Consider the following 18618-nt stretch of genomic DNA (forward strand, 5'->3'; position numbering starts at 1 on the left):
AGTAACCCTCATTACAAGGACTTGAGACTACAAATTGAGGCCAAGACTCTCATTAAAACTCTCATATTCACGTCTACTTGCCATCAGTGTAACAACTTTACATATTTAAATGCACTTATATCGGGTAGCTTTGACACTTCGTACAGCCTTCCTGATCTATTACTGGAGAATTATGCTACTGTTACTGAAGTCCTTCGTTTTTATGTAAAATTAACCATCTAGCCTCAAAATAATGTGGTGTGTCACAAGGCATGTGAGTGTGCCAGGCTGTATGACAAAGCCTTAATGTTTTTAAAAGCATGCACTAACCAACACACACATATCATACTGATAAAACTAAGCAATGTTTAACAGCAGTGCTGGGTGACAAGAAATGCATCTCTACACATTCTACAGAGCAGGTTTAGCTTGCTCTCATACACAGAGTAAACAAACACACACACGTAAAGTAATAAGTGGCTTTATTACTGGGAATGAGGATGGAAAATGTTGCAGGCCTGAGAAAAAAAAAGGAGGACATCAGACACAGGAAGCTGTTGGCTCTCTGGCTCAATACTTTACTACTTCTTTCTACCTGTGGAACTGTCTGCTTGGTCCTTCACCCAACGTCCCATCTGTCTTCTCTTCAGATAAATACTTTATGACCTGTTTGTTCAGCTGTCTTCACTGGTCATCACATTTACAGCTTACATTTACTACGGTTTTTTTAAACACTCAATAGGAGATTCTTAGAAAGACAATCAAACACACAAACTCAATTCGTCCCAAAGGGAAAAGCCATGAAATCCAAGGTTAAACCTACAAAATCTAAGACATGCCCCATGAGAGTTCTAGCTAGGGATACAGAAGGGCAAAAACACAGAGAGGGAAAGACAGAGAAGGAAAGGAAACATGGCAGAGGGTATGTAGACAAAACAGAAAAAAGCCCTCAATTTCCTAAACGTCCCTACACTTGTATTCTCTTCCATCACAGAGCCGGACCACAGACGAATCCAGCCCTGTCACACAAAGAGAGCGGTAAATGCACCCACAATTTCATACCACCTAAGGACATTGTTGTGATGCTAGTAAAAGCCAAGCCTCACCTAGTAAAACACATCCCATTCTCTGTAATAGAGAACTATGTAAACCCATGCAAAGGCCTTTCTACAGTCTGTGCTATTCAAAGCTATCAATGTGGGCTGTTGATAAGAAAATGCAAAGTGGGTCACCTTTAACTCCAGGCTCCTTGTGTAAACAGTACAGGAAGCTGCTTGGGACTCTCCTAATCACTCTCTAAACAGAGCCAGGTGCTGTTGCCACAGACAAACTGTCACCAACACTCTGCTCAACACAGCTGCTGTCTAGCCCCCAGACACTCACAGCACTGCAGGCTACCACAGCATGACAAACAGCACAACGACACCTGAAAACATGCCAACCTCGTATAAGTGCTCTCGCAGCATAAAGCTTCAAGAACTTTTAAATGGCAGATTACAACTGAAAAAAATTCTGTTCCTCAGAGCAAGATTTGCATAAGTAATCTCCTACTCTTATCATGTGCTGAACCATCAGAGACATGTAAGTCTGTGACAAGAGAGGATAAATCCAACCAAAGTCAGCTAACTCACTTCTGCCAACAACACTATATTTGTTCCTCTTAGTATATATAATATCTTGCTAAGACTTAATTTTCACAAACTGTGGTAGACAAACAAAGAACACTTTTTAGTGTCTCAAAACATTACTGGGCAATCAAAAGGTTTCTGTTAATCACTCCGAAAGGTAATGCTTCATTTAAAACAAGCAGAAAATAATCATTATCAGCAGGTGCTTGTTCGCTTAAACTAGGCCAGGCACAGTAGAGGTTTTCCTGATGAGGAAACAAATTGCATCACATAGAGAAGTTGCATTACAGTTAAACATAAGTAGGTGATTTAATACTCCTTGATGGCTGATGATCAAAAAAAAAAAAAAAAAAAAGAAAAAAAGACTGTAGACGAGATCAGGCAGACAGGCAAAAACTGAATGCTATTAATGCAGAAAACTCAACTACTATCACAACCAGCAGAGTGTTTCATAGGTGCAAAGTTATTATCTTAAGTCCATGAAAACAAAAGAGCCATCACAATTGCATAGTTGTGGTAAAAACAACAGGTACATTCATGCAGCAGCCAGGTTTTTATCCACCTTAAGTATGAACCAAGCAAACTGCACCGCCCCACCTCCATCTAGTTTGTTACGCAAAAAGGAGCTGAAAATGCTTTTCCAGTTTTCAGAAGTGCAGTCAGCAAATTATACATGAATACTAAAATACCAAAACTGTGCATCTGTGTCCTGCATGTCTATGTAGTTTTTATCAATAATGTTGGATTATTAATTACAACCTGGTTAAATTTAGATAACCCTAACCCTGCCCTCTCTATTAGCAATGACTGATCCTAACCCAGCAGCCTTGTGACATGATCACTGTTCTGTTTATATATATATTAATGTGCTGTAGTGGGGAAAAACAGACATGAAAATAAAACCCCTAACAATTCTGTGACATCACTACTTCAGGCTTTATTTTAAGAGCACACAATTTGCAGTCCCATTGTAATAACAGAGATCCCTAAATAAATTAAAAGCAAGATTAGAAACTGCTTCTCCAGCTGAATGACAGGTTTTATAAGATGGAGAAAACACAGGACATCATCCATTCTGCTCTCAATCTACATCCACATGAATGAGTTTCATTTTAAAATGAAAAAAAATCTCTATCCGAATGAACATGTTAGCATGAAAACATATACTGGAGTTGTCGCAAAGCAAATATGACACGATGGGAAAGGAGTACCCGTGAAATAAAAATAAAATGGCACAAAGTGACCTAGCTAGATGGTTTTGGCTTCATTTATGTGTCTGATAATACCCATCAGGAAATGAAAGTAGCAGTTTGTGTCACTGGTTCCAACATTATTCCATTTAAGTTTAAATGTAAATTTAAATGTAGCCAAAGTTACTGTTTTTGAATTGAATTAAAACTTAATAATCTGTCTGTATCCTCAATTTTTTACATCTAATAAACATTTGGTGATTACGAACAGTTAATTAAAAGACATATTGTGCTGAAAGGCATAACATCAGAGGGAGTGAGAGCTGAATCTGTGAAAGCAGTCTAATTTGGACTGGTTAAATGGCAGGTTGAGCATGTGTTCATGCGGAGGATTTCCTGTATGAAACACAAATTAGTGAAGTGGTGACACCGGCTATCATCAGAGGTAAAAGATGGCAGTTGTAGGCTCACGTTAACCGCACTTGAGGAGAACTCCTAAAAGCACCTGGCCTGCAACCACATATCTAGCATATGGCTTAATCTGGATCAATATCTTGACTAAATACACAGTGAATGACAACCGTAAGATACATTTACATGATTTCTTTTGATAGGAGTGAAACTAATAGTGTCTGTGATAACCAAAATACCTGGGATGACACCATTTCCTGTTCTATTCTAGTGCCAACTGATGTGCCCCCCCCCCCCCCTCATTTACTTTTAATTGTCCTACACTGTATTTTTTTGCCCTTTACCCTACTGTAAGCCATTTCTGGCTCTATTCTGAGAAGCCGGACTGTTTCCCATGTCAGTTACAATAAGTAATGGATTAAACACCTCGGAGTTATGCCAAAAATGTCAGAACAAAGTCATGACAGAGGGATAGCCATGTAGCAATGAATGACCTATCTCCACCACCAGTCAGCAGCTGTTAAAAAGAAAGCAGGAGGTCAGATTCCCTGCTCTTGCAGTTATGGCAAAGCTTATCAGCAGCAGCTAAAACACACAACAAGGCTCCTTCTGGCTACAGATAAACTCAACCCGCCGCACGGTGCGTGCAGTAAAGCCTGTTGCTTCACCGCTGTGTTTGCTGGCCGTGTTTTAAACCCAGGTTGTGTGACGAGACTAACGAGCGGTGTGTGCGTCTGTTTCAGTGTGTTCCCCACAGAAGAAAGAAAGAAAGAAAGAAAGTGAAGGAGCGCGTGGGATGTGGTTCAAGACGGTCCACCTGCCACGCGCACGCGTACAAACACGTACAGGGAGCGATCCTCCAACCCGACAGCACCAAATGGTCAAGATGCGTTAGCAGTCACATTTAGAGGAAATGCCCCGAGAAGCAACACAGAAAAGACAACTGCGAAGGAGCCAAACGAACTGAAGACTGCGGATTAACAACAAAGTAAATCCATCAATACAGTTTTAAACAGGCTAAAGAGTCCGTGTCAAAAGGGTCTAAAGTGAGCGTAAATGGCTTAACGCAGAAACCCCGAGCTATGCTTTAATGGGCTAATAACAACAGTGAACCGGTAACAACGTTACAAGAAGTTCATTTGAGGGGGTGGGGGGTCGGCCGCTTTTCTTTAGACCTTCGGGTAATCTGCATTTTAAAACACGATTATATTAAAGTCCTTAATAACAAGTGAGTAACGATATATAAATACTGAGCGATATTAAGGGCTAGATGGCCGCGTGAGCGCACCGGAGCGGCTCATTTTCTTTCTCTTTCTGTTGCACTCACTCTCTCTTGTCTCTTTTTCACACATTAGCACGCACACACAAAAGCACGCGCGCGCACACCAGCGAGGGCTACACACACACACACACACACACACACACACACACACACACACACACATACACACATAAGGGCTCGGCACCGACCTTCGAAAAATAAAATGAAATAACTAGCACCCGTTTCCTCGATATAGTAACGACTTCCTCAACAAACCCTCGCCGTATGTTCGCTCGTATACACAAACAACCTCCAGGTTTGAAAACAGATTCACAAAAAAAAAAATCACTCACCGCAAACAAGTATGGGCTATTCCAGTGTTTATAAATTGGTTTAAAAAAGGTTTAAAAAAAATCTCCTTCCGTTAGCGGTGAAAGCGTTGATCCATCCTCCGTCGAGAACAGAGACCGTGCACTTTTGTTGTCACGCAGGAAGCTCCGACGCCTAGCGAGGCCACAGCGACGGAGCACAGCAGAGCAGAGCGCCGGAGAGAGGAGGAGAGAGGCGGCCGGCTGCCGGGAGCCGAGAGGTGGAGCTTCCGCCCCGGCGGGGGCCGGACCACAGGCACACAGAAAGACTGGCAAGGCGGAGGGGGGCGGGGGGTAGAAGCACCTGCTCCCTCCCCGTCACGCCCCCAGTCAACAGGGCTGACCTCGCATAGTCATCCCAGAGGGACAAGAATGCACGTTAAAGGCTTCACCAGGAGGGTTAGACTACTTCCTGATCAGTTAAAATTAAATTCGCACTAAGTTATCCTGTGATTTAAATTTCTGTTTCGTATGTACGCATGCGTATGTATACTAATATCTAATCTTAGTATTAGTACCTTGAATAGTATCTTACGAAATACACTGATACAAAATAGATCACTTAATTTAATCACATAATCCAATAAAAACAGATATCATTGCTCTTTTGTTTTGCTAATTACCACTACAGCGTGACAACACAGGGTACAGTACTCTTTTGCACACATCTCTGTTTCAAATCTCCATATTTTGTCTCATTTTCTGTCTTCATTTATTTATTTGTATTTATATATTCCATTTCTATTGTATATATTAATCGGCATCTGTGGGTGGACCGCAAAGAAAGAATTTCATTGCACAGAGAAATGCCTTTTCTCTTGTGACACATGACAATAAACACTTTGAATCTTGAATCTTCAAAGTAGGTAATTTAAAAATGAAAGTAATTCCAGCAAATGTCCACAAGGGGACAGCCGACCACAAAAAGCACACAGAAGCCTTTGCTAAAAAAAAAAAAAAAGCCTTTACCCCCGTCTGGCTTATCAATGGTTTTACTGTGGATTAGATACCAGCGACTGCACAGGCTGTAAAATCAAAGCCAAACTTGTAAACAGTAAAGACAGGGTGTTCTCGTGATGCCAAGGATGAAACTGAGGATTAAGCAGGTGATGGCTGGGGAGGGGAGAGGTCTGAGGGCCTTTTGTACTTTGTGGTGTACACTGCTAATTTAGGGATGCACTGGATCAAATGTAAGCTTAATTCCGTATAGCTCATTTGTGCGTACTATTAAACGGTAAAGCACAGCAGAAAAAAAGCACTACCCAACACGCATGGCGTGCTCTGTCAGGCAGCATAACCCTCCTCTATGAGTGAGCGCATTTGTGCACCACATGTCACGTCTTTCATCCATGTGATAGTGTATCATTCGCCTCTACTTGACCTGTAAGAGAGAGTGAGAGAGCAGGTAGACAACAATGCCGCACGGAGACTTCAGCCTTTGATGTACCTCCTGTCTGTTCAGCTCAGCTCTGCAGACACTATAAGGATCTCCTTTTCTGTTTAATTCGTCAAATAGACATTTGGGCATTAAAATCTATTTGCTGACTCAAAATGTTCAGTCAGTTAGTATTTTTTATGGTCTTTTTTTCAATCACTAATCACATATTAGCTATTAGACTTTAGTAATTTATTGTGATTAGTCATTGTTGAAAATGAATGAGTCATTATTAGAAGATAATCTCTGGCATCACAGTATTTGAAATATTCATAAATATGTTTTGTTCTATAACAAGCATCAGTGTGACTGCATTAATCAGTGAGAGAACAAAAGGATAATCTAATACATTTGAGAAAAAAAAAAAACGTTTCTTAATTCCTTTAGTCACAGGCCAACGTATTAGAAGCATGCAGAGCCTCATTTTGATGCGCAGTTTAGGAAACTATGTGATTTTACATATACACGAGTTGGAAATGTAGCTTTTTTTGTGCCTCTTTCCGACCCACTGCATATTAATACAAAGCTGCAGTATTTAGCACACAGTGTAATTAACTTGTGTCCAAAAGAGTGTGAAAACAACTTCAAAACGCCTGCGCCATGTAAAACCTCCACCAAGTGGTTAAACGTTTATGTTTTCATCCACAGTGTTGGGTGTACACGAATACTTTTCAACGAACACACATTTGCCTTTTCTTAATTGCTACATCTCTCTCAGCTGTAGGTGTACTGCCGTGTAACTATGGGAGTCTGCAGGGCATTTTTGTTCTCCTCCTCCTTTCCTCTTTCACCAGCCTTTCTTCTTAACCTCCTGCACCTTCCTCCTTTGATACTAAACATCCCCCATTCCTACCATCCCTCATTGATTTGACTACTTGCCAGTTCACATACTCGCTCCTAACATCGCCTCCTCCTCCTCCACTTCTTCATTTTCTCTACAGCCTTTACTCTCCTATGCATTACTTCTCCTGTTTCTCCTCTCTCTGGCTCCCCATTTTGCTTTCTCTCTCTTGCTCTCTCCGCCTCCCTCTCTCACTTGCTCTCTCAGCAGCAGACCTGGCCTTAGGCATCGTTAGCTTAATTTAATAAAGGGGCTTAAGCTTTTGAGAGGCTTTTGAAGGATCTGACTGCTGTTCATTCATTACAATCTATCAGCCACAAGAGACACAGCCTTGTTGCATGGCTGAGAAAGGGATCGAGTGTGTGTATGTCTGTGTGTGTGTGTGAACATGTGTGAGTATGCCGGTAAGGTTGTAATAATATTTGCTGTAATTATTAGAGCTATGATGGAGTCACACACCTTGTGAACTCTCAATTCACTTCTGGTCTACATCGTAAAGTGCCTGCCTGTATGCATATGTATGGTGGAGAGTGGCGTCTGGTCAAAGGGCTGCCTACCACTACAAATGCATGCACGCTTTCCTTCCCTTCGGCATCTTAAAAAAATAAATCTTCACCTCCTTTTTGAACTCCCTCAGTTCTACCAAACGACAAACGCCACAGATTCCCCCCCACCTCCTACTTCACCTCCATCAAGCTGACGACAAGTGGCAGCTCTTTTAGACTTCACCATAGGGAGACACAGTCAGAGTGGACGGGTTGGAAAAGACTTCAGCCACCCCTGTGGACATTGTGCCTGGGTCCCTTTTTTTAACACTGAGCTTAATATCCAGACTATACTAGGCTTTGCCTCCTACCTCCATCACCCACACAAAACCTTAGCAAAGCAGCGATCTCAGCAAGCACAAAGGATTCAGGAGAAAAAAAAATCATCAGGCTTTGCATATGTCTGTGCATGTACAGACATATGTACATTTGTGCCTGTGTGTGAGAGAGCGAGAGCTGGAGGGCATATGCTGTACCTCTGGGGTGTGTGTTCCACATTCTTCCAAGCCAGATATTAAATTAAGGCGAGAGATGTAATTAACATGCAGATCAGATGCCACACTGAGGACAGAAGGGGTCTTCAGTCAGTGACATGTTAGACAAGAAAGAGAGAGTGATGGATGGAATGACAGATAAAAAAAGAGGGAGAAATACAACATGTCCCACATTATTTTCTTCAGTTACTGACCTGCTGTCAGTACTGCATCACCAGAAAAACAGAAAGAAAGTAGATAGCTGCAATTAATGATTAGATTACCAAGTAAGTATTTTCTTCATTAACTGAATAACTGGTTGCTCTGTAACAGCATTTCAACAATTTGCAAATTATTCGGCAATTATGTTTTTAGGCAAATCAATTAAGGGAGTAGAGATTTCAGCCATTTTACCTTTATTTATATGTAGATATACCATGTGTTGTACAATAATACAAGATAAAATTGAAGTTTTACTCCAAACAGTATATAATATTGTAAAAAAAAAAATTTAAAAAGCACAGTATTAGACATTTCTTCTTCTTCCTCTTCTCTAAATAAATAAATAAAAAAAGGCTTTCAGACCAACTTTCAAACAGCACAAATCTAAACTGCTTGCATGTTATAACATGCTGATGTAGGCTGTTGCTATGTACAGTTGATCAAATAAAAGTCTTGGAATCAGTGCTGCAAAAACATGGAAAAATAAACAACCAAATGAAATGCTGAGAATAGCAATAAACTGCCATGTTGCGGTAAGAAAACTGTGACCTCATGCATTATACGTCACTTTATGTACTGTCCTGTCTTGAGGGTGAGGCAAATCTCTGTATATGGCGCTCTCCATCACTACTGGGGTACATCTGAGTGAAACCACAAGTAATACTGGCATAGAAGTAGTCCAATATGAAGCCAGCATGTGACTGAATAGTGCTTTAGATACAACTAAAAAGCACAACTGATTTCTAATATGCCAGCAACATACAGCTGTTTTTTGCTGACCTTGCCTAAACCAGACCCCAGTCTCGTAAAGTATTTCCACTCATGCATATACTTTGGTCAATAATAAATGCAAGGGAAAGGCCGTCTTTAACCCTGTGCATGCTGGAGAAGACTTTAATGAGATTAGGGGAGGGATGCACAGCAGTCTCTTTTACATTTGCTTTACGTGGCTGTAAATATGCTGCTTATCTGCTCTGCCCCTTATCATACATACATGCAGGCAGTGTGCATGTATGCAGTTCCACAGGCTCACTCTTAGCACACAGAGAAGACAGGGGAAAAAAATGAAAAACTAAGGAATACATTTCTATATGTTGAAGAGACGTCGATTCAAACAGGAAGTAGGGAGGTGGTGTGTGGAGCGAGCATGCTCTGCTGTGTTCCCTCCTCACTCCCCTTCTCTGTGGGTGTCTGTATGTGTGTGTGAGAGCAACAGGGGAGTGTGGTGAGGCCTATTAACAGACGAAGTGGTAATAGGCAGGGGGAGCCAGGATGTGTCTAAGCCACTGACCTGCCCATTAGCTCTCTCCACTCCGCTAAGCCCTCACATCGATCACCCAGCCACACATCATTGATCTGGAAAACCAGGCACGAGCGCACCACTCAGACATACCCTCCGTTTCTCAAGCCTCTCTTTTGCGCTGTGTGTGTGTGTGTGTGTGTGTGTGTGTATGAAGAAGAGAGACGGATGATGCGTCTGCATGTGTGGGAGGGGGTTGTAAATGTGTGTGACTTTCTACGTGTGCACTAACCCGTGTGCTCTTGTGTGGTTTATCTTTATGGATGTTAGACAAGCCCCCGGGTCTGGGTGGACATACACATTCACAGACACCTTTCATTAAACATGCAAAAGGGCAAAGGAATTTAAAAGCCTGCTGTTATATCATTCTTCCAATTATTCAAATAGATTCCACCTTCCCACCCCTCTGCTGTGTATAATTAACAATGTACACTCCTCGATTAACCACACTGGCATAAGCTAATTGTCAGCTGTCATTCTGAATGTTGTGAGACAGACACCCTAAACCCCTACGCACACACCCACACAAACACAGACGAGCAAAACAATTTATGACGTTCAAAAATGTTCATACAATTGTGTGAATATGTATTTCTACACTTAGTACACCTCCATTTCTTGTTAAGCGGGATGCAGGTCCCGCTCTAAATGCAGCAGAAGTTAATAAGAGCTGAATGTTTATGGGTAATACCTCAGCTGCTAATTAGATCAAATTGTTCCCACCTCGCTGTTATTGTAGATATGAAACCTCTCTGCCTGTTCCTTTAGATTCAGCAGCAGACAGAGGTACAACAATATTTATTTTCTGATAAAGAGACAAAGAAACCAAAAGAGAGGGATGAAGGCAAAGTACCAGGTTAAAGGCATTATCATTTTACTGTGATATTTACAGCAGAAGGGAATAGTAGAGGGGGAGGGGGTACAGAGGGAGGGCGGGAAGGAAATTAAACGGAGCATCCAAAGAGAAAGTGTGGAAAGGAAAGCGCTGGGGATCAGTACAGATGGAGACATGCATGCATGTCAGGCAGCAGCAGATGTGCTCGTGTGTTTCGGAAGAAATAGCGAGAGGAAATAATAATTAATAAATAGGAAGATAGAAGAGGTGCATGGTGAAGAATTGTGTCTGAGCCGTTTTTACATATACAAACACAAACAAGCGTCTTGTAAATTTATGCAAATGCGTTCTAACAGACAGCACAACAATCACTGGTACTATAGCGCCGTAGGTTGCCATACAAAAGACAAAAAACACAAAACATTGATATAGATGAATCAGCCTTTAGCTCAGAATACTTTACTCCAAGCTTTGAGGTGACACTCGGTTTGAAAGTAAGCTGTGATACCCCTTGTTTTTAGTTTGTATGGATTCAAACATAGGAATTATGTAAAGGAGTTTGACCCATTTGAATGAAAGAAGACTGCGAGTGCTATGTCTAATTACAAATTCTTTTGCGACTTGTGTATCACTTTTTAAATGCAACATAACCTACTAAAAGCTGGAATCTTTTCCTCATTATCCCCACCCTCTTCCGTACACCCACCCCGCTCTCCTCTCACCCACCCCTGTAAACTTGTGCACCCTCAAACAGATGGCACAGGGATGATGAAAGCCAAACCAGTTATTTATCTAATTATGACTTACCACTTAACAGCATAATCTCCCCCTGCAATTGTGAGGTATTCAAATAGGGGTGATTAAGGGGGTTATGCAAATCTAAACAAAATGCCTGCAGTGGTGTTAGTACGAACAAACCAGCATGTCCACTTGAATGATCCTAATATAGACACGCTGCTAAGTTTTTAAGTGCTGTTTCTCAAATTGTTATGGTCAACGTGTCCACAAATGTACAGTATACCATGATATATGGAGCAGTAAATGTACAGGAGATGAATAAACGGAGAGAGAGAGACAGAGAGATTTGGCAAAAGCCAGGGTGAATTCAAGCCCATGCTAATAGGGTAATTGCATTGATTTCCATTTAGCTGCACTCTCTGATGTTATTTACAGCATTTAGCCCGGCAAACAAGCCCTCTCTCCTCTCTCTGCTCTGGGTTTGCTTTTAACCAGCTGTGACATGCTGTCAACCCCTTTTCCTCTGCCCTCTGTCCCCTTCACCCTTTTCACAACTGCCAAAAAGCCAAATACATTATTAGGCCATTAATACCAGTCGTGCTTACACATCCCTCCAATCCCCCTCCCTCCTTATTTATTCCAGTATTGCAGTTCCTCCCTCCCTCTCGCTTCTCCTCTCAGGCCTGCTGGCATGGCCGCTGAGCTGCTTTGAAGTGCCCATGTTTATCCATTTGGTCTGAGATGTGGTTGTGCGTGGTGTGAGGTGGTCAGAGGTTTTTTTTTTTACCACCCCCCTCGACGGACCAAATGTCAAGGTCTTCCAAGCGTTAAAGTCAAATCACGATTTTCACTCAAGGTGTTCTGGAGGCTCCCATCGCAGCTGAGATGCACCTCCTCAAAAAGTTGTGGTAATAGCTGGTGCAAGAACTGTTTGTGCTTCTGTCCGATTTGCTCTCTGTATATTTGCTACAAGCATCGCTACCTGATGCTGAAGATCTGTTGTGCTAAAGTAAAAGAAAGTCTTGTTTTCATAATGCTAGTCAAAGCTGGATTCCTGTAAAACAAAATGCATGAGGAAATGTAAAAATGATAATGGGGCTTGTGCTGTGACAGATGACGGATTCAAATTCGACAGCCTATAGGAGTCTGTCTTTTCTCACCTGTCTCATTTGTTTCACACAATAGACTTACTATATGAGGAAATGAGTGTGAGAAAAAGGGCTGGCACTTTATTAGCATGCAGCAGACAGAGCATTGTATTAGCGCTGTATTAATGTGGTGGTCACGTCTGGGACACAGACAGACTGCATTAAGCTCATCATCCCTCTTCTGCACACATCAAGGACTCAACCAAGACCTGCAAGCTACCAAAGTAGTTAAAGAGCAACAGGATTTGTGGAACATCTCCAGCCACTGATTTTTGTGCTTTAACACTGCGGGAGGATATGCGGTCGCTATGTTATTATAAGCATAATGTATATAAGAGTGTACTGTGCGTTCAAGGTGAGCATATGTGTTCTGAATCTTGTATTCGTATAGAGCTTCCTCACATATGACTCACTTCATTCACTTAGAAGGACTGCGTAGGTGGCATAGTGGCTTCATATTAACACCACAGAAACACTAGTGTGCGTGCAATACATATATGTGAGTTCAGCATATGACATTAAAGCTTACCTAAAGCATACTGCAGTATCATCAGTTCCTGCACATTTTGTCATTCCCTTTCCCTGAACGTAGCAATGTTAGCAGGGTTGTAGCGCTCCAAGCCAAGTTCATCTGCATTCAATTTCACAAAGGCAGGAAAAGGCCAAGAAGACTACCAGCGGTCATCCACTGAATATGCTGTTTGCAGGTGTTGTAGCCTTTACTCAGTAAATTAAAGATGTTACAGTCAAAGGCAGAGGTAGTAAGATACATTTCTTTATGCTTGCTCTCTTTACTTGCTCTTTTATCACCTCTTATTATTTCACTGACTGTTGCAGGTCTATTAGCATCCACCATCCAGTCAGTGCAGCCATCTTTCATATCTACCAGTTCTCTTCCCTTGTGTCTCTCTTTGAGATTTTGAATTAGCTTAGATAATAAAGAGGAACACAACAGAAAAACGATTATGCTTTATAAAGAGACACAAGGCCCACGGTGAAGCATCATGTGCCACTGCTCCAAGTCCTGCTAAGACAGTGCTTTTACGAAGAAAACGGTGGTGTGAGAGCAAGTGAAAGTAAAGATCATTATTTTGCACTTTGTTTAGGTATGTTTTTCTCCCTAGCCTCCACTACTTTCTTTCTCCCTGGGGTTCAAACTGCAAAAGTGAGCACCCTACTATAAGACGATAAGGAAGGCTAAGGCGCTTGTATCCTTGCAGAACACACACACTCAGAGGGATAAGCTATGGACTAGTACGGATCCTTGATACACATAAACATGGAGAAGCAGACGTTACAAAGCACAAGCTCTCATCTCACTGCTAAGCAAGCAGGGAAAGGAGGGAGGGAAGATGAGGAGGGAATGAAAGGATTTAGTCTTCATCTGCGGATGAACATGCCATCTCCTCCTCCCTGTTAGCACAGATTCCCTTGCTTCCCTTTGCCTCTAATTGCCAATTCAGCCCTCCTTTCAGCTCTGTCAGTCTGCCCTCAAAACACCCACTGTCTTTGGACAACTGGGTTACTGATGACTGATACATGAAGTGTTTGGTAACACTTTACATTCCAAAGCAACATAAGCTATGGCTATGAACATTGGAAACACATTCTTTAAGCCAAGCACGCGCTTCGCACTCCTCCGACACACTTTCTTTGCATGCAGATGGTGTGTGTTTAAAGCCAGCAGGGCAAGGCCGCGCATGCAAGAGTATCTGCGATACGTGTGTAAATGTGCGAGCGTACTGGTCTGCCTATGTGAGTGCTTGACGTCTCACCTGGGGGACAAGAAATTAACACGAGCAAATTTTACAGCGTTCATTCCCGTTTTGCTGGTAACAAGACCATCTGCTAACCATACTGCCCCACACAGGGAGGGAAAAAAGGAGAAGCGGGCTGCACTGAAATCACTCCCACAATCCCTTTCTCTCTCTCTCTCTTTTTAGCTGCATCCGATCCACACTCTCTCTAGCACGGTGAGGGGCAGAGATAACACCTCAAGGCCATGGTATTGCTGCCAGCCTTTAAACCGCTTCGTCTCCCTCTGCCCTGCTCTCTGTGGTTTTCTTGATGAAAGAGAGGAGGCAGATCAGAGGAAAACATGGCAGTCCAAACACTTGAGTCCACAGCCAAGGCTAAAACCAGAGCACAGAGTCACGGCCCCTTCACCATCCACTTACAGCACAGACTTGTGGACACCCACATATATGGGGAAAAAAAACCCACATGTGCATACACACACCTCTTTTATTTATTTATTTTTTGGGCACTTACGACATCCACAATACTGCATGACTGCACCAGCATGCACAGACATGAAATTCTTTGTGTGCACGTGTATATGTGTATTAGGATAACGATGGGCTCCGGTGGGCTGTGATAAACCTTCTCTGACGGCGGCTTAATGAGGGCACTGCCTTTTGGCTCTTGCGTGTGTGTCAGTATTGAGGAGCCAAAATACAAAGACCCTGATTAATAAACTCTTAAGTACACAGGAAACGCGTATCAATTTCTCTTCTGTTCAGCATGTTATACATGTCAAGTTTTGATTCACTAACATGAAAAAAGAAAAAAAAAAAGAAAGTATCCCCTTGCTTTCCACTGCTCGCATTAGTACTGCTACTTTTTAGTAAAAACTCTCGGAAGTGTTTTGTTCACAGCCGATAATGACAGAGGAAAAGAGAGAGAGTGAGAGGAATACACTGATCTAATTAGCAGCTAGTTAGCAGCAAAACAGTTGAGTCCAATTAGGAGGTGTGTTGTAGCGCATGTAGTGAAGAGTTTAAATGCTATCCTGATTATCAACACTGTTTATTTGTTCTTCTACCGGGAGACTCACTTAGTGCATCTGACTGATAGATTTAGACAAACAGGGTGAAGAGAAGAGCGACTGTTTATTTTAGATTGAGGTTGAGTTAAGCAACTCTGTGTGTGTGTGTGTGTGTGTGTGTGTGTGTGTGTGTGTGTGTGTGTGTGTGTGTGCATATGTGTATGCCTTAGGTTTGAAGGGTTGTAGAGTGAGTAAACATTTGTCCTTCTATGTATCCACCTGTGTGCTTGCATACACGAGTCTCCATTGTGAGAGAGCACACTCGGAATCCCGTTATTATCCAAAATTTTAAGATACCATTTCCAGCAGCCCCAAGCTCGACTTTTACTGTCACATACCACAAACACACCCTGCCTCCCTTTCTCTCTTGCTCTCCCTCCCGTCCTTTTGGCAGAGTCTCCCCCTGCCGGCAGGTGCACACTCCGGTGGCAGCCAAAGTGCCAACCTGCCCTCCATATGCCCGCCTCCGCAGTGCCAGCTTACTCTTGCCACTCCCCACCAGGATTCAGCTGGCCAGCCCTCCCCAAATCTGTTCCCACTCCCCAACACTCACCCTCCCTTACAGCATCCGCCCCTAGACATTCTTCAAACACACACACACACACACACACACACACACACACACACACACACACACACACACACACACACACACACACACACACACACACACACACACACACACCCCTAACCTCCTCTTGTCTCGCACATAGACATGAAGCACTTTTGGCAGCCTACTCACATTCACTTGTCTTATCTTTCCTTGTGCTTCATCTTCCCCCTTCAGCCCTTTTCTCACCTTACACTCTGCGTTACTCTGACCTTCATCTGCTCTACTCCCACCTCCTGAGCAACCCTTAGTTGTCGCGCTCTTTTTTGAGACCTCCCTTGACATAATGCCAAGAGACCGGAGCAGACACTCACAGAACAAGAAGCCAGGCCACATCAATCAGTGCAGGAGCGTATGACGACCGCGTGTCAGATCGATGCATCATCCTTCGACTGGTTGTACTCTGGGATTTATCGGGGAAACCAGCGTTGTAGGGCAAGTTTTACTCCTAGCAAGTTACTCTGGTTTGTACTGGGCTCAAGGCACTGACGCATGGTGTGAGTGTTTGAAACGGAGCATGTTTATATGTCTCCACTCACTTAGAACTGCTCACATAACCTTGTCTGACCGTTCAGCTTGTTCAGTTTTCCCTCAGGATGCGAAACAACCCCCATACCCTCTGACACCAAGCAACCAAATAAACACAAGTCAACGCATAAACACACAGAGTGCCCAAAGAACTGGATGTGAGAGGATGAGCTATATCCCCCCCGCCCCTTTTATGTTGTCATCAAAAAGAAAAAAAAAGGCATCATTTCTCAAACACATATTGTTCAGCCACATGGACAAACAACAGTGCAGTGTGTGAGATTTATACCCAGCTATAGCTGCTGTGCTATTCATTTTGTGGACCCTGTAAGGCTTCTATAAACACAGAGTGATGGAGCGGTAATCCTGTGCCCTCTCCTCATTACTCCTCCTGCTGAGGAAGTCATCTGACCGGCCCCGAGCCATCTATTCAGGTCACAACCATCATCTATCATCCATCATCTAGTCTCTCCCAGTCTCTCTGTCGCATGCTCACTCACACACAATTCAGTGTGTGACATTAGTTTTAATGTGGCATTTTAGACCCTGTCAGCGAGCACTTGCCCCATGCCAAACCACCTTATAAGAACCACAAAGAGCGAAGAACTGAGAAAGTGAGAGTAGGTACGGACAGAGACAAGAGAGGACAAACAAAGGAAGAAAAATGAAAGTGAGAAAGAGAGAGACCTTGCCTTGAGTTATCTCCCGTCTTTAACGGGATGTGATGAGCTCTCGTCATTCTCTTAATCTATCTCCCATGATTCAATTCCATTTCCTGTGTGCCGAGAGGCTGGCAGCATGGCACCAATCAGACACACAAAGAAGCACACACTCACAAACACAATCTAAAAAGAAAAAAAAAAAAACACTGCATGAAAAGTAGGAGGTTATTCATTCACTACAACATTTAATGTACCATACAGCACGTCCTGCTGATTCGGTGAGGTCACTGGCTGTTCATTCTTAACCCTTCCAACACTCACATATGGTGACACAGGCCCATACCCTGGACCCAAGAGATGAAAGGGGCACCGACACCCCGCCTAACACCTGGCTAAGAGGGAGGCAACTGAACAGCATATGCACAGAAAGCTGGTAGCAGATACTCATCTAAGAGGAAAGTGAGAAAAGACTATGTTGCAAACTGCATCTAGAGAAAGTAGCTGTATGTCTATATAGGGAGGACAAATAACTGACACAACAAAGAGACGGAGGAGGGGTTGGAATGGGAAAATTGCATTTTCTTCATTTCTTGCCATAAGTGAAGGGGTTGCTTTGATGGTTAAGCTCTGAAATCCCATCGGCTAATGATTGGAAAGCTGTCAGCTTAAAAGGCTGCCCTCACCCACCACAAGAAACACATACAATGATACACACAAATACACACTGCTCTACGGAGCTTCAGAGTAGAAAAATAGCAGTTTCTTTATTACCCTCTCTCTGGGTAGCACTGTTCCCTCTTTTCCCCTCCTCTTCCTCATAAATCTTAGACTCACACACTCCTAATTACCACAGGAAGTGAGGGAGGATTACCCTGCTTCTCCCCCTAACATCATCTATCTCCTGCTTTGTGCTTGTTCCTCCACCGACCATCCATTTATGGTGCAGTTAAAAGGGCAGGGAACATATGAGATCATTGACATTTGTCACCTCTCAGGTGTGAGTATATTTGTAACTGCGTAGCCGTGGAAAAGAGGCCGTTCGTGTTTATTCAAATCGTTCAGTGCGAGGACCTGACTGCTCAGACTGGTGTAGCGAGCAGGTGGTCTGGCAGGGAGGAAGTGTGCAAGATGTAACTGAACCTTTACTGCACTGCAGAAGATAGTCATCTGGCAACTGATAGCTCTTACCCACTGTCAGTCTGTCTGTCTATCTGTATGTGAGGAAGGTTATGCAACTTCGTGCATCACCCTTCTGATTTTATGGTAAAGTTTAGAAATACAGATTACATTTAAGCTATGAAAATATCTGCATCACCAAAATAAGTGTTTTCAGAAAAAACTTTGTTTGACATTTTATGTTGATTTTGATATCTGCTGTATATGTTCCAGGGGTTAAAGCAATAGATCATCAACTCTAACCTCTGGAGTCAGAGTTGTGTCCAGCACCGTGTTATAATGCTTGATCTGTCAACAGTCATGTAAACCGCTTGCACAAAAAGTCAAGTATGTGCTGCAGGTTAAAATCAATAAAAGGCTCTAACCTTAAAAAAACCCCTCATACACTCTTCGACCTTCCTAGCACCATCTTTCTCTTCACACCTGCCTCCTTTAGTCAGT

General features: G+C 42.8%; 1 protein-coding gene across 4 annotated transcripts in view; it reads right to left on the reverse strand.

Annotated features, from left to right (window-relative positions):
- gse1b (Gse1 coiled-coil protein b) overlaps positions 1 to 18618 on the reverse strand; it is a 166099-nt gene that overhangs the window by 38004 nt on the left and 109477 nt on the right. Inside the window, exon 1 of one of the 4 annotated variants that reach the window (XM_026169783.1) lies at positions 4823 to 5082. The exons of the other annotated variants lie outside the window; for them this stretch is intronic. The gene's annotated coding sequence lies outside the window, so the exon portion shown is untranslated. Of the gene's footprint in view, positions 1 to 4822; positions 5083 to 18618 lie in introns of those variants that run through there. 4 annotated transcript variants of the gene reach the window in all.

Source organism: Astatotilapia calliptera, chromosome 1, assembly GCF_900246225.1.
Source record: "Astatotilapia calliptera chromosome 1, fAstCal1.2, whole genome shotgun sequence".
Lineage (NCBI taxonomy): Eukaryota > Metazoa > Chordata > Actinopteri > Cichliformes > Cichlidae > Astatotilapia > Astatotilapia calliptera.